This window comes from Tenrec ecaudatus, chromosome 11 (assembly GCF_050624435.1).
Source record: "Tenrec ecaudatus isolate mTenEca1 chromosome 11, mTenEca1.hap1, whole genome shotgun sequence".
Taxonomy (NCBI): domain Eukaryota; kingdom Metazoa; phylum Chordata; class Mammalia; order Afrosoricida; family Tenrecidae; genus Tenrec; species Tenrec ecaudatus.
Window position 1 is genome coordinate 25,118,358 of NC_134540.1, and position 15,494 is coordinate 25,133,851.

At 39.3% G+C, this 15,494-nt stretch overlaps 1 pseudogene; it reads right to left on the minus strand.

Annotated features, from left to right (window-relative positions):
* Positions 1-762: 762 nt before the first annotated feature.
* Positions 763-934, minus strand: LOC142461864 (U2 spliceosomal RNA; annotated as a pseudogene).
* Positions 935-15,494: the final 14,560 nt, after the last annotated feature.

Sequence of the window (15,494 nt, forward strand, 5' to 3'; positions counted from 1 at the left end):
AAGCTACAGCTTCATTTTTTTTTCAAGGCAGAAGAAAAAGTCTTCTGCTATCACTCTCCTCCAATCTTCTTCCCATTTTCTGCCTCAAACAACATTTGCTGTTAGATCATCGGGACTAATGTTGTTGTTGGTTGGTTCCCCACGTTGGTTCCAACTCACAGTGACCCTGTGTACACCTGAAGGGAACACTGGCCAGTTCAGTGCCATCCTTATAAATGTTATGTTTCCATCCACTGTGGTAGTCACCATGCCAGTCTATTTCACTGAGGATCTTTGTCCTTTTCGCTGACTTTACCCAGTGTGACATTCTTTGCCAGGCAGTGGTCTATCCTGAAAACATGTCCAAATCATTTGAGGGAAAGCCTCACCCTCCTAACTGCTAAGGAGCATTCTGACTTTTCTTCTTCCAAGACAAAAAAATTTTTTTTAAGTTCTCTGGCAGTCCACAGTAATTCTTTGTTCTTCATAAGGGTTAAAGTTTGTGGCATATGGACAAATACAACAATGAATAACTATATCAAATGGCTGGATGCAAAATTGATCCAGATGGAAGGAAACCACCTGACATAGACGGAAAGAAAGTTTGGTAGGATGGGGAAGAAGTGGTATATCAAATGGCTGGATGCAAAATTGATCCAGATGGAAGGAAACCACCTGACATAGACGGAAAGAAAGTTTGGTAGGATGGGGAAGAAGTGGGAGGCGGGCAGGAGCTCAGTGGCAGTGGCTTCTGACTTTATGCGCCAGCTCAGAGGTGTCCTCTTTAAGTACACCATTCCTGGAATTATTGCAGTTCCAGGCCCATGCATGGTGTGGAAGCAGGAAACTCCTATTCCATTTCCCTGCACCCCAAATCCCCTTCATATATTATCCTCAGATAAACTGATAACAACAGTTTCTGCCCTGGATCTTAGCCAAAAAGCACTGAAGCAATTCATCCACAATTTTACTAATTGAACGGCATCAGTTCTTCAGCCATCCTTGTCCATGGTCTGTCTTTCACATGCATTTGAAAGGATTGAAAATACATGACATGGTCAGGCACCCCTTAGTCCTCAAAGTGACAGCGTCATTCTCTCACTCTGGATAGAGGTCTGGACAGCGGATTTTCTCACCCCAGCACACCATTTGACATCTCGATTCCTGTGTCCCTGAGCATTGATTGTGGCTCAGGCAAAATGAAATCCTTGATGACTTCATGCTTTTCTCATTTATGAAGTTGTCTGTCGGTCCAGTTGTGAGGATTTTGGTTTTCATTACATTGAGTTGTAATCGATACTAAGGGCTGCAGTCTTTGATTTCCTAACCAAGTGCTTCAAGGTCCCTTGGCTCCTAGTAAGCAATGCTGTGTCATCTGCATCTGCATATCGCAGTTTGTTGATAAGCCTTCCTCCAATCCAGATGCCTCATTCTTCCTATAGTCCGGCTTCTCTGATTAATTGTTCAGTATCAAGAATGAATATGTGTGATGACAGGTTACAACCCCAATTCCCACTCTTCCAGGTTTGAAAGCATGCAGTATTTGCCTTTCAAAAAGTTGCCTCCTAATCCACGTGCAGGTTCCACATGAACACAATCAAATGCTCTGGAAGTCCTGTTCTTCTCACGGTTATCCATAGTTTGTTATGATCCACAAGGATAAATGCCTCTTCATACTCAATACAACACAAGTAAACATCTTTCTAGTTTTCTCTGATTTCACTCACGAGCCATCTGATATCATCAGTAATGTTGTTTGTTGCATGCATGTCCTCTTCTGGAGCAGCCTTGACTTTACTTATTACTGCAACCATTTAAATTTTTTCAACCAAATTTACTTGTGTGTGATATTATTAATATTGGACTACTATGTAAAGAATTTTATTAAGTGGCCAGAATACTACCATTGAATTTTTTTTCATCTTAAGAATATTTTGATGATTTTACTTATAATTGACAGCTGAAGTGTACATGAAAAATTAAGGTCTCTCATAAAGTTATTACATACTTTTCTGAAATCTATCATTGAAAAGCAGAGATTATAAATAAATAAATAGATAGATAGATAGATAGATAGATAGATAGATAGATAGATAGATAAATAAATAAAACAGCTCTCTTCTGCAGCTTTCAGGATGTCCTCTTTAGCCTTATATTACCGACATGTGAGGCTTAACAAGGTGTGTGCATTTCCTATTAATCCTTTTAAATATTTGCTGCTTCTTTCAGTTGGAAAACATCTGTGCTAAGTTGTCAACAGTGCTCTTCTATTATTTTCTTGACTGTGGCCGCTTTGGCTTTCATTCCCTTTTGAGACTTTTTTTGTGGTGCGGGGCACCATAACTGCATCTTGTGCTATCGGTCCCTCTGTCTTGTGTAACCATTCTTAGATGATTCAGCATTTTAAGATCGTATCACACATGGCTGCTAAAACCATATGCTCTGGAATCAGATTATTTTGATTAAATCTAAGTCCCTTCAATTCTTACCAATTTGATCATAGGATAATTATTGAACCTTTTCAGCTGATGAGGCCTGATCTGTTTAGTAAAATAAAACAAAAGGAACTTATTAATATTGCACCGGAGGATTTATGTAGGAGCATAGCACAATGCCTGCCTGTCACTTAATGAGAATTCAATTTGGTTAAATGGTTTCTATTGTTGGTTGATTTTCCTGAGTTGTTTGTTGAATGTTGGCTTCATCGTCGTGTTTGAGATTATTTTTCCTCATGTCTGGGGTTAGCATATCTGTCATCCATGTTGTTAATTGTGACTCGGGACTGAGATCAGGTACCAGGTTTCTGCAGTGGGTATAAAGCCAAACCAAAGCTACTCAGCAAAGTCAGTGCTGACTCAGACACCCTGAAAGATGGAATTGACCTGCGCCACAGGGTGACAGACATTGTACATATTTCCAGAAGTAAGCTGCCTCATCTTGCTCCTGAGAAGAAGGTGATGGGTTCAAATCACTGAAGTGCTTGTTATCAGCCTAATGTTGAACCCACCGTGTCAGCACAGATGCTACTGTGGGACTCTGGCTGATCTTTTCTGGGGTTCAGCAGATATTATGTATTGGTCCAAGCAGCAAAGAGCTGGGCTACGAACTGAAAAGTTGGTGATTAGAACCCCGCCTGCGGGGCCTCCCAAGCAAGGTCCACGGATCTGCTTCTGATGAACCCAAAACTTGAGAACCCTTTGCGGATCTTGTGGAGAACAGTTCTACTCTGCACATATAGGGTTTTTTTTTTTTTTTGCATAAGAATCAATTCATTGACCACATATTTTAGACCCTATTCCTACAGGTGTTCCTCCAGCACTGAATATACTACTGCAATTTGACTGCAGATACTTCAATGAATTATATTTAGGGTATCCACACATAGTCTGAATTTTCTAGCCATTTCAAATGAATTTCTTATCTGGAAGAGGCCCCGAGAATGCATATGAATGGTTCTGGACAAAACCATATTCTGTCGTGTTTTACCCTCTATGTATTTCCAAACCCAAAACCGAACTCACTGCCACTGAGTTGATATGCGTTGACTCATAGACTGGCTTTAATATTTAGGAGAGTAGAAAACCTATATCTCCCAGGAGTGGCTGGTGGTTTAAAACATTAGCCTAACACATTACCCACAATTCCGCCAGGGTTCTCCACTTTGCAGCTGTATGTATGAGCACCCAAATAGCTCACCTTCAAGATTTCTCAATACTTATGGACTAGTGATAATGCACTAAATAAGTCTCCAAAATTTTTATGTGCTTCCTCATTTAAAAAATATATTTTCCATCGCTTTATAGAATTTGGGGATTGAAGACTCCCTGTTGTTGTTGTTAGGTTTCATCGAGTCAACTCTGACAAATAACAACCCTGAGCACTATAGAACTACAAACTGCATGGTACTGCCCCGTCCTTAAATCATTCCCATGGCTGAGCCCATTGTTACAGCCCCGGATTAATCCATTTTATTGTGGGCCTTCCCTGTTTTTGCTGCCCCTCCACTTTACCAAGCAATATGTTCTTCTACAGGGACTAATCTCTCGTGAAAATATGTCCAAAGTACATAAGATGAAGTGTTGCCATCATGGCCTCTCAGGAGCACCCTGTCTGTAATTCTTCCAAGACAGCTCAGTTTCTTCTTTTAGCAGTCCACGATACTTTCAGTACTCTTCTCCATCACTACAACTAAAACATATCTAATCTTCTTCAGTCTTCCTCATTCAGTGGCCAACTTTCAGGTGTATATGAAGCGATGGAAAATGTGGGAGTCACCTAATCTGGTGTCAATTTGAGGATTAAGAGTGTAGGGGCGGAGTCTAGGCTGTCAATCCGATGATAGCCAATGAGACTTCTGTATGGGCATGGCCTTCTCCTGAGAATTCTGGGAAATCTGGCATTTCCTGTTGGAGGCGGAAGATACCTCTCTCTCTCTCTCTGCTACCCCCTGGGAGACATTGCAGAAGACAAGCCACATGGACATAACCAGACCTCGGAAGCCAGAGAAACCACTGCCAGCCCTGAGATGCTTACAACGCCACTGGACCCAAAGACTTTCTACCCACTGGCTTGTGATTGTCCTGCATTTGGCTTCATTGCATGTGTTTCGTGAGTCTGAAGAGGACTTTACAGATTGGTATCGGACACATGGGCAAGTATCAGACTTATGGACTTGGACTGGACTGGGTTGGGATGCGTTCTTAATGTTCAATTCCTCTTGTATGTAAAACTCTTTCTGACACGTATGTATATGTCCATGGATTTGTTTCTCTAGTCTACCTAGACTAACACAGAAAGTGCCCTGGTCAGATAAACCTTAGTCTTCAAAGTCCCATGCCTGGTCTTCCATGCTAAAGAGGTCTTGCGCAGCAGATTTATCTTACTGCAATCCATCTTTTGTGCACTTGACTGCCGCTTCCATGCGCATTGATTGTGGGTCCCAGCAGGACAAAGCCCTCGACAACATTGGTGATCAGGCTCCTTGAAGATAGAAATGTAGTTGTTGTTTGGTTTGGAGCCCTGGAAGTGTGGTAGCTATGAGTTAGTCGGATAACCACAAGGTCAGCAGTTCAAAATCACTAGCAGCTTCTTGGGAGAAAGATGGGGGGTTTCTACTCCTGGGAAGAGTTACAGTCTTGGAAACCCACAAGGACCGCTCTATTCCATTCTGTAGGGTGGATACGAATTGGAGTTGACTCGGTGGCAGGGAGTCTGGTTTGGTTGGGTTGTTGTGCGTAGGCGCTGTGGAATCAGTGACGCTGTGTACTACAAGCAGGATCAAGGCAGTCCTGCATCATCTTCACGGTCATGCTCTCGTGGAGGCCATTGCTGTAGCTACCGTGTCCATCCAGCTGCTCTTTGACTCTCTTCCTCTTCCCACTGACCTTCTTTGTACCCAAACCCGATGTCCTTTTCTACAACCTCACCTCTCTGGAGAAGATGCCCAAACACGTGAGACAAAGTCTCTCTATTGTCACTTCCCAGAAGCATTCTAGTCAGACTTCTTTAAGAGAGAATGTTTTTTTTTTTTTTTCCTTCTGGCAGTCCCTGGGGTTTTCCACATTGTTCACCAGCACCACACATCCAGATGCATCAGTTCTTTTCTGTTCTTCCTTCTTCACTGTCCAGCTTTCAAAGCCAAATGAGACGACTGAACATCGCATGATTTGGGCCAGGTGCCCCTAGTCTTCCAAGTGACATACTGGCTATTCAACGTGTTCCGAAGGTCGTTGCATCTTCTTTGTGCGGTGCAGCATGTTCTATGACTTCTCGACTGAGGATGGAGCGCGTTGATTGTGGATTGGAGCAAAGTGGTGGGTCTGACAACTTCAATCTTTTATTCACTCACTGTGCTATTATCTATTGGCTCACTTGTGAGGCTTTGGGTTTTTGTGAAACAAGTGCTTCAAGTCATCCAAGCTTTCAGCAGGCAAGGCCGTGCCATCTGCCAGGCATAGATTGTTAGTAAGCCTTCTGGTAATCCTGATGCCACATTCTTTTTCATATAGTAAAGCTTCTCAGACTCTTTGCTCAGCATACAGTATGGGGAGCGGATACAGCACTGGTGCATACCTTTTTAAAATTTTAAACAATGCAATATTCCTTTATTATATTCACACGACTGTCTTGCTGTTCCAAGTAGTTATCTTTAATCTGAAGTTTCAAGAGTAAGAAAAACACATGTAAATATTTCTTCATGTTTTTTTTTTCCTTTTTCTAGGCCCTGTCTGTGATGACATTTGAATGTATTACATATTCATCATTTTAAGAAATTGAAAAATGCAAAGGAATTTAAACTGTAAATGTCATAATACACTTTACCTCCTCTCTTGTGCCCACACGAAATATGAATTTCAGTATATGTGGGTAAAGTGTACATGTATTTAAAATATTAATAGAAAGGAGATTTTAGCTTTGATACAAAGAGGGAAATGAGATTCCCAGATCAATCCCGGAGTATTGTTTCAAATGCTTCCTCTGGGATTGTTTCCGATTGTAGTGCTGAGGGCAGTTATGCCTTCAACAGCCATGGAAATTTTCAATACGCAATCATTAGGAACCATGGCTTGTGTGATTTGTTGGGAAATAAGGAATATAGTAATAGAAAATTAAAAAAATGAAAAGTGCCGTGTTTCTCTATAGTTAGATAATAACATCAGTACAAATTAGAGACTTTGGGATTTTTTTTATGTGAATCTGCACAGATCCATATCAATCTAGGGTTTGGGTTCTTTTAAAAATTTCCATAATTTGGATAAAGAAGCTAAGACTATTTAGCTGGATTAGATCATCTTTGAAATCAGTTGTGGTACATTCCTTGATAAAAATGTGCCTTATATTCAAAGTTTTATGCTTCAATAACTGAGCAGCAATGAACAGGCTGCCCTTCAATCACAGGGCACATGGCTTCCATTACATTATGAATGAGGGGACACAGACTTGATTTTTAGCAAGTGGGAAGAATAGGCAGTGTCGTAAACATCCTGGTATAATAAGGGATGTCTTCCAATAGCACAGGAGTTGGGAACATTGGTTTAAGTTCTCTTTGAAAATGTTTATAGTGTTTCCCTGATGTAGGTGATTTAGAGTTGAAGTAAAAGGTATAATCAATCACATTTAAACAATAAATTAAGCTACTTTTGTATGCTTGGAATAAAGATAGAAAGACGGATCTCTCTATTTCTAACCAAGGAGTTGATTTTCTGTTGTTGCTAGATCCTAACTTAAACTTATTAAACTATTTGGACTAACACAAAATCCTCATTCACTGAAGCATGTATTCTGAAGACCCGAGGGAAAGCAATTTAGTTTTTTAAAGACTTTATCAAAACTTAAGGAAATGAAACCACTCTTAAAAATAATATTATGAGAGATGAATTTGCTAAATTTTATGTTTGCACAATTAGATTGTACATCATTTTGTTCTTGGTGAACTACTGTACAATTGTATAACTGCTTACCCTGTGGAGTCTCTATAAAAATAGATATTTTAAAAAGTGGTCTAAGGATGTCGGGTTTTAAGTAAACAGTAAAATAACTTGTCTTCAGGCTAATCGGTATTTTCAAATATTAAGGAAGTTAAGAAGCAGTTGGATTGAATTTTTAGTTACTGCTTTTTTATGTGAATCAAACAAATATTGCGGGTGTCATTTGAAATATAAAACAATAAAGCCGACTGAAATTCACATAATCATACAGTGCCAAACCTTATGTGGCTATCTCAATTCCCCATTGAAGTGTCTCTAGGACACACTTTAAGCTAATGGACAAGGCATTTATGAATGCAGGGAATCTCATATAAGTTGGTAAACACAGAAAGCATTTTGAGAAGAATTGAAATATAATAGTTACATAGCTAATAAACCATTTCAACGGAGAATTTGAAGCTGTTATCTTCCAAGCAGAGTACAAAGCTTGATTGAACAAAAGATAAAGTTAATGCAGTCTAATAAGCACCGACCATTATAGATCAGTGACACTGCCAAACAGCATTATAAGACAAGGGGCAGGCCACGTTATCTGAATGAACGTTTTCTCCAGCAGGAAGGTCCACTGTCAGAAAAAACGAGAGCTCAGTCGCATGGCCTGCATTTAGTCAACCTGAAGTAATTATTAATTTATGGTTGTCTGTGATTTTAATGAAAATGAAAGCTGTGAGGAAAGAATGGAGAGAGATAATGTGCCGTGAAATTGAGTTTCATTTATTGAGGGGCCACCTTTTCCTTTTTTGTTGTTGTTAAAGGAACGAAAGTTAACGCCAGACGTCCGCATTAAACATTCGCTAGGATTATGTAACCGCCGAGTTAAATGGTAATCATTATATTTGAGCGGAGTTAATGCAAATGAAATGGAAGCCTGGGTTGAGGCCTGCAAACAAGGACGGGAGTAGAAAACGCACCAAAGGTCCTCCGTTCACGTCGGAATTACGGTAATTGTCTTGATAAACCTGACCGCTCCAGGAGCTCTGCCGGCAGATGGTCTTTTCTTCTTGTCATCAGAGATGCCCCTTTCAGTGAGGGCATTGTGGGAAAGACTTTATTTCAGGAGTAGGGACCAAGCCACAGAAGGCAAAACAAGTCATCAGTAGGCATCCTCTTCCTGTGACCTCGAACGCAGTGTGTTTACCTGATCCTGAGAGAGACAAGCCTTCCCCAGAACCAGGAGCCTGACTGGTGTAACTGTGTGCACTGCATTTCCCAGCTTGGCTGCGCAGAAAGAGCAACATCTTCCAATAAGAAGTCAAGCAGTCTGCGGTCAGCCAGCTAGAGTGAGTTATAAATTACCTAATATCACCCGGGAGTGCTGCCGTTTTCTAGACAGGTCTCCGGAGGGAGCACATCTATGGGTCCCATGTATCCTACACCAAAGATGAGCACGTAAACCGGGACAAAGGGGGTTAGATGAATGGAAACAGAACAACCAGAATGGAAATAAGGAGAATACTGACAGATTGTGAAATGTAAAACCAGTGTCACCGAATAACATGTAGCGAAAGTGTTGAATGAGAATCTAATTTGCTATGTATATTGTCTCCACAATTATAGTACAAATATTGAGAGAGGCCAAGTGATTAAATTTTTCCAACCAGAAGGAAAAGAGTGGGCGAGGGTTTTTCAGATTTTTTTCTATAATGAATAAAATACACTTACGATATTTTTGTATCTAATTAAAATTTTATCTAATTAAAATTTGTATTAATTAAAATTTTAAGAAAACATATGAAACATATGAAATGATATATATATTTATAGCAATCATCCCAACTCACTTCACTCCCATCAAGTTAATTCCAATTTGACAAGGCCACACAGAGGAGTTCCTAGACTGTAAGTCTTTAGGAGAGGAGAGAACTCCATTTTCCTCGTGTGGAGCAGACAGTGCCCGTGAACTGTCACTCTCATGCTTACCAGTCCAACGATGTAGCTATTTCTGTCCTAGAAAAATCTAAGTGGCTTCCTTAGAATGAAACACATATAAGACAATATTAATAATACTATAAGTCCTTATAAATATGATGTTACTTAAAACATGTTTTACTCCTCTTTTGCATTAAAGAGTATTATTTGTAGCTTGGATGACAAGTTATCCATTAAAAATATATTTAGTTGAGGGCATGGCTCCTTTGTAAGATCTAAACTTTAACTGGATGAGTATGCTTGCCTGCCTGACCTCTTTCTTCCACCCTCTTCCTCTTTTGCTTCCACTAAATCAATAAGCATTTATTAAGCATTTATTAAGTGTTTTGCATGGTATTGGGTATTGGTAACACTTAAATAAGAAAATTCTCTATTACAGTTATTATGAAACCTTGTTGTCATTGTTAGTTGCAATCATATGCAAATGGGTCAGTGCTGTGTGTGGTAACTTTTCTCTAATTAAAACCTAAATGAAATGATACTGGAGGGCCCTGCTCTCAGGTGAGATGAAAGGCAGTCTTTCAAAAGACCTTCAAGGAAGGTAATACAACTGAAGACATTTGCAGGAGGAAATTTAAAAAGAATGTTAGTTGTGGGAGTGGAAATGGAATATTATTTTCTAGGAATTTCCAGAGATCCAAGTACATTTGGGAGTAATTCTTACAAGGAGTATTCAAAAAGGTAATGGAAAAGGGAAATGAAAAGATACGGAATTTCCCCAAGAACTCTTTGAAACATACTAAATAAAGAAAGAAAATACTACATAAATAAAAAATAAGATACCCTCCTTTAGCAATGGAAAACTAGAATTGGTGAAACTATTTGACCCACCATCCAGTGCTCTAGAAGACCCGTCCCACAAGGAAGAGACAAGGCCAAAGGTGACCAGATTATAACATTTGCAAAGTGGGACACCATTGATAAAACTCATATCCTGGCAAAACAGTCACATGTCAGCCGAAAACCATATACCCTAGCTTGTCTTGCAGTCTTTCCAAAAATCAGGACTTTTTAAAAATGCCGCGGGACGCGGGAATAATTGTTAAAAATAGGGGTTGTCCTACCAAAAGCGGGCCATCTTGTCACTAACATCATGACCCCATTCTACCTTACAAATGTGGCTAGACCAGAACTCATACACTGGTACAGATGAGAGCTCACAACACAGGGAATCCAGGACAGATAAAGCCCTCAGGACCAATAATGAGAATAGCAATACCAGGAGGGGAAGGGGAAGGTGAGAGGAGAAAGGGAGGATCGATCACAATGATCTATATATAATCCTCTCCCAGGGAAATGGACAACAGAAAAATGGGTGAATGAAGACAGCAGTTGGTGTAAGACATGAAAAAAAAAATCGAGAGTTAATGAGAGAGGGAGGGTGGGGCTGGGGGGTGGAATGAGCTGATACCAAGGGCTCAAGTAGAAAGAAATTGTTTTGAAAATGATGATGGCAACATATGTACAAATGTGCTTGCCACAATGGATGGATGGATTGTGATTAGAGCTGTAAGAGACCCCCATAAAATGATTAAAAAAAAAAAGACCAGCCTGATTTAAGATAACAGAGCAAGATGCTGGTGGGTGAGGGTGGGGCAGTTTATCTGCCAGAGCAAGAAAAGGAATGATTAGTCATTTTGTTTTTGTTTGTGTATAAATTATTTACTGAGACTGAGAAGCAGGACAAACCACGAAGAAATTTAGGCAGTACATACGTTTTACTCCACAAGGCCAAAAAAACTGACTTCTTAAATGATCTGGGGGCGGGGGCCTCAAATAGCAAATAGCAAAAATATTATAATTGGTCCTGAGCTCAAAGGTTCAAAGCATTTCATGCTCACATAGTGTCTGACCTCAAAAAAGAGAATACAGTTGTGCACTAATATATTCTTAGTTGTTAATTCAAAATGCATATTATGTATTTTGACAATAGTTTATATAGAATTGATATTTAAAATACTTGGCTTATTTATCTAAAGGCTAAATAGTACTCCACCTGCTATTCAAAATTGCCGGTATTAGAGTTGCCTGAAGTAATAGTTTCTTCCCTCAAAGAGGAGTTGTCATACATAATATGATACAAGGAACAGATGAGCATCTACTTGAATGGAAATGATTTCTTTCTCTGCATAGATAAACATAGTGTAATAAAACGTATCTATTACAATGATGAAAACAGTTTATAATTACACCTGACTTGATAATAACTAAAATATAAGATACAAAATCAAACAAGGAATGACATGAAGAATCACAAATAGAGCGCTGGTGGTGTAGACAGACACCACTAGAATTCTCTCATTCCAGGTCTGTTCCAGAACTCCTCTCGTTTTCTCCTTTGACTCTTATTACCTAATAAATTACTCCTTTTGTTAAAAAAGCACAGCGCATGCTTTCTTAAGCAAACAGTGAAATTCGAATCTTCGCCACTTGCAAATTCTCAGTCTGGAGAGTCTTTGTCTTATACTCATCCTGAATATTCCCTGGGCGAAAAACAGTTTTCTGCCTTTTCTCAAATGTGGGATTCTCTATCTGTACTTCCTCTTTCTGCAATGTAACCCTATCACTTTGTGTTCAAATTGCTGGGATTAGGTTTCGAATATTGTTATGTCGAATCGTGTCCTCTCTTACTCCCAATTCCTATTCCTCAATTACTCTAAAATCATACTTGTCCCTTTGAATGTGACCATGTGTGAAAGTAGACTATTTGAAAAATGTTATCCATGAGGTTGACATGAAGTTAAATCAACGAAGGTGGGTCATCGTCCTCTACTTCTGGTGAGCTGATAAAAGAGGGAGGAAACGCAAAGACCAGAAGGCAGAGGAAGGATGCCATGCTGGTTCAGTTATCTAGTACTGCTAAAACAGTGTGGTAGACATATAATCCTTTGTCAATTTGAGAATTAAGAGTATAGGGGTGGAGTCTAGCTTGTCAATCAGATCACAGCCAATGAGGCTTCTGGGAGGGCATGGCCTTCTCCTGAGAATTCTGGAAAATCCAGTATTTCCTCCTGGACTCTCCCTTTGCTCGCACCCTGGGAGACATAGCAGCTGACAAGACACGTGGGCCCACCCTGATACAGCCCTGGGTATTGGGGAAGCCATGCAGAGATCCCTGCCAGCCCTGAGATGTTTCCAATGCCAGTGGTTGCAAAGACTTTATACCCACTGACCTGTCATTTTCTACATTTGGTGTCATTGCATGTGTTTCATGAGTCTGAAGAGGACTTTATAGATTGGCATCGGACATATGGGCTACTATCGGACTTATGGACTTATGAACTGGACTAGGCTGGGATGTTTTCTCAATGTTCAATTGCGCTTGTATATAAAACTCCTTCTTATACATATGTGTGTTCATGGATTTCTTTCTCTAGTCTACCCAGACTAACACCGACAGAAAGATCACAGGTGGATGGCATTAATAAACACATGTTTTCTCTCATGGCTTAGGAGACTCGAAGTCACATTCAGAGCAGCTAGATGAAATCATTCTTTTCATTGGCCCAGAGGAAGATCTTTGTCACCTTCCCACCTCTGTGGGTCCAGTATTCCTAGGAGATTTGTCTTGTGGATCAATCTTCCTTGAGTCCAGGAGAGTTTCCATGCAGGAATCTGGAGACAAGGATGTCCTATGCTTCCAGCTCTTCTTTCTTGTTGCTAGTCAGGTTCCTGGTAGTCTGAACATTTTTGTCATCCCTTTTGTATCTCCAAATACATGAACTCAAGAAGCAACTGATCTTTAGAATTTTCTCCACCCCACTAACATAATTGCTTTTGATACGTCTTAACCTGTCATATTAAAAGAGGCTAAGATTTATAATATTTTTATCCTGCCAGGTAACAGGGTTTATGGTTTACAACACTGAGGATAATTACATCAGATCATAAGCTGAGAATTGTTATATAATACTGAGAAACAAGAGTTAACCAAATTGACACGTATTTTGGAGGAACATTATTCTGTCCATAAAATATGTTATCTTGTGTTGGAAGTCAAATAACTCTTTGGGTTGTGAAACTCTATGAGATGGGCATGGGCCTACTTTTCTCTCAGAGCCCTCAGAAGGAATTCATATGGATGATATAATCTGATCTCAGGTTCCAAATTTGTGAGACATTACATTTTACCACTTGGTTTGTCATGTTTTAAATGGCAGGAAAAGAAAATTAAAGCAACAATTCTTCGTTCATTTTAAAGGAAACATTGTATCCTTTAAAAGGCTGTGTGCATTGAGTCAGTACCTCTGTGTAACTGAACAAAATACTGCCTGATCATGTGCCATCTTCATAATGTTTGTTCTTATATTTGACCCCCTCGTTGCAGTCACTATGTCAATCCATCTTGTCAAAAGTCTTTTTTTTTTTCACTGACCCGCTCCCTTCCCAAGCACGATAGCCACGTCCTTTATCAGTGACTAGTCTCTCCTGGTAACATGTACTGAATACTTCAGATTAAGACTCGCCGTCCTTCATTCTAAGGAGCATGTTGGCTATACTTCTTCCAAGATAGATTTGTTTGTTCCTTTGGCAGTTTGGGGTGCTTTGAATATTTGTTACCAGCACTGGAATTTAAATGCATGGGTTCTTCATTGGTCTTCTTTATTCAATGTCTGATTTTTCCATTGATCACATAAACAGGTTTAAACACGTTTTGCTTAAGAAAAGCCCAAACAGGTATGTACTCAAACTATATGGTAATACTGTTGGGTTTTTTTTTACATAGCATTATCATCTCTATTTTCCACCAAATGTTATTAAAGAACAACATAGTAAATGAAAGGAGGAATTTTCAAATCAGAAGTTGTTATTCAAAAATAAGCTATTTTGAAGCCTTTCTTAGGAAATTAGGACCATTCTTATTAGTAACACCCATTCTCAAAACACTTTCTCCTTTAGGATAAATAATGAGTCTATCTTGTTCTATCTTCCACAGGTCATATCCTAATATCAATTTAATTTTTATATTCACACAGTGCACCCATGAGGAGACATATTTCATATTCTTGAGCCAAAGCACAAAACCTGATGTATCTGCAGAGATCAGAAAGGAAAATGAAGTTCATAGCAATAATTTTGCTTTTCATCCTGGTATCCCGTTATGAATACTTTCAAATGAATCCCCCCTCTGGATTTGCGTACCTGCTAGAGTTCAAACACCTCTTTAAGCAAAGTGGCAATAAAAAGCTTTCATAAGTGCAAGCCTTGCTGAGTGAGGAATCATTAATGTGGAGGTGCAGAAAAACACACTTTCTTATTTGTGGGAAAGTGTTGGGGAAGCAGATTGTAGAATAAGAGTCATCAAAATGCAAATATAATAAGCTATTTAAGTAAACAAATATCACACTAATATTGTGCACTAAATCTTCTTTTCCCTAGCCTCCCTGAAGCAGACTTTCCATTTCTTTCTCTATACCAATCTAAAGTTTTGTTTACTTTAGGCCCAGTTGGAATACTTACACCTTAGCGAAGCTCATGTGTGAATAAACTGCAAGGTTTAATCCCCAGGTGGTGATGATCTCCTGCTTCTTCTAAAGGTGTCTCTTTTAAATGGGGTCAGGCATTTTACTATTATTGTTGTTAGTCTTGTTAATAGGGCCTCTATCTTATAGTCTAGAGCCAAAGAAAAACACAGTATTTGAATATACAGAGTTTATCTAAGAAAATGCATTTCACTAGTTGCCCAGGAAATGCCTTGAGAAATGTAATTGAAATGATAGTTTGAAATCATTCAAGATAGAATAAAACAAGCAAATTCCCCTAATGAACCCACCATCAATATTTTGATAATTTATCAGCACCAATCAATTAAGTCTCAAATTTTTATACGAAATAGCTTCAGAGAAAATGGTGTTTAAATCATGAGCCATATATAGTAATTATCAAAAATCTTATTAGGAAGTCTTGCTTTCTTAGTAATCTTTACAGTAATGTGTTAATTCATATGATGATGGCTCTGAGCATTATATTCATATCTTTGATCCTAGCAAAGCAAAAGGAACCCTACTGAAGCAGTAGATTAACTGTTGGGATGCTAACTGCAAGGTTGGCTGTTCAAATCCACCAGCCATTCTGTGGGGGTAAGAGGTGGTTACATGT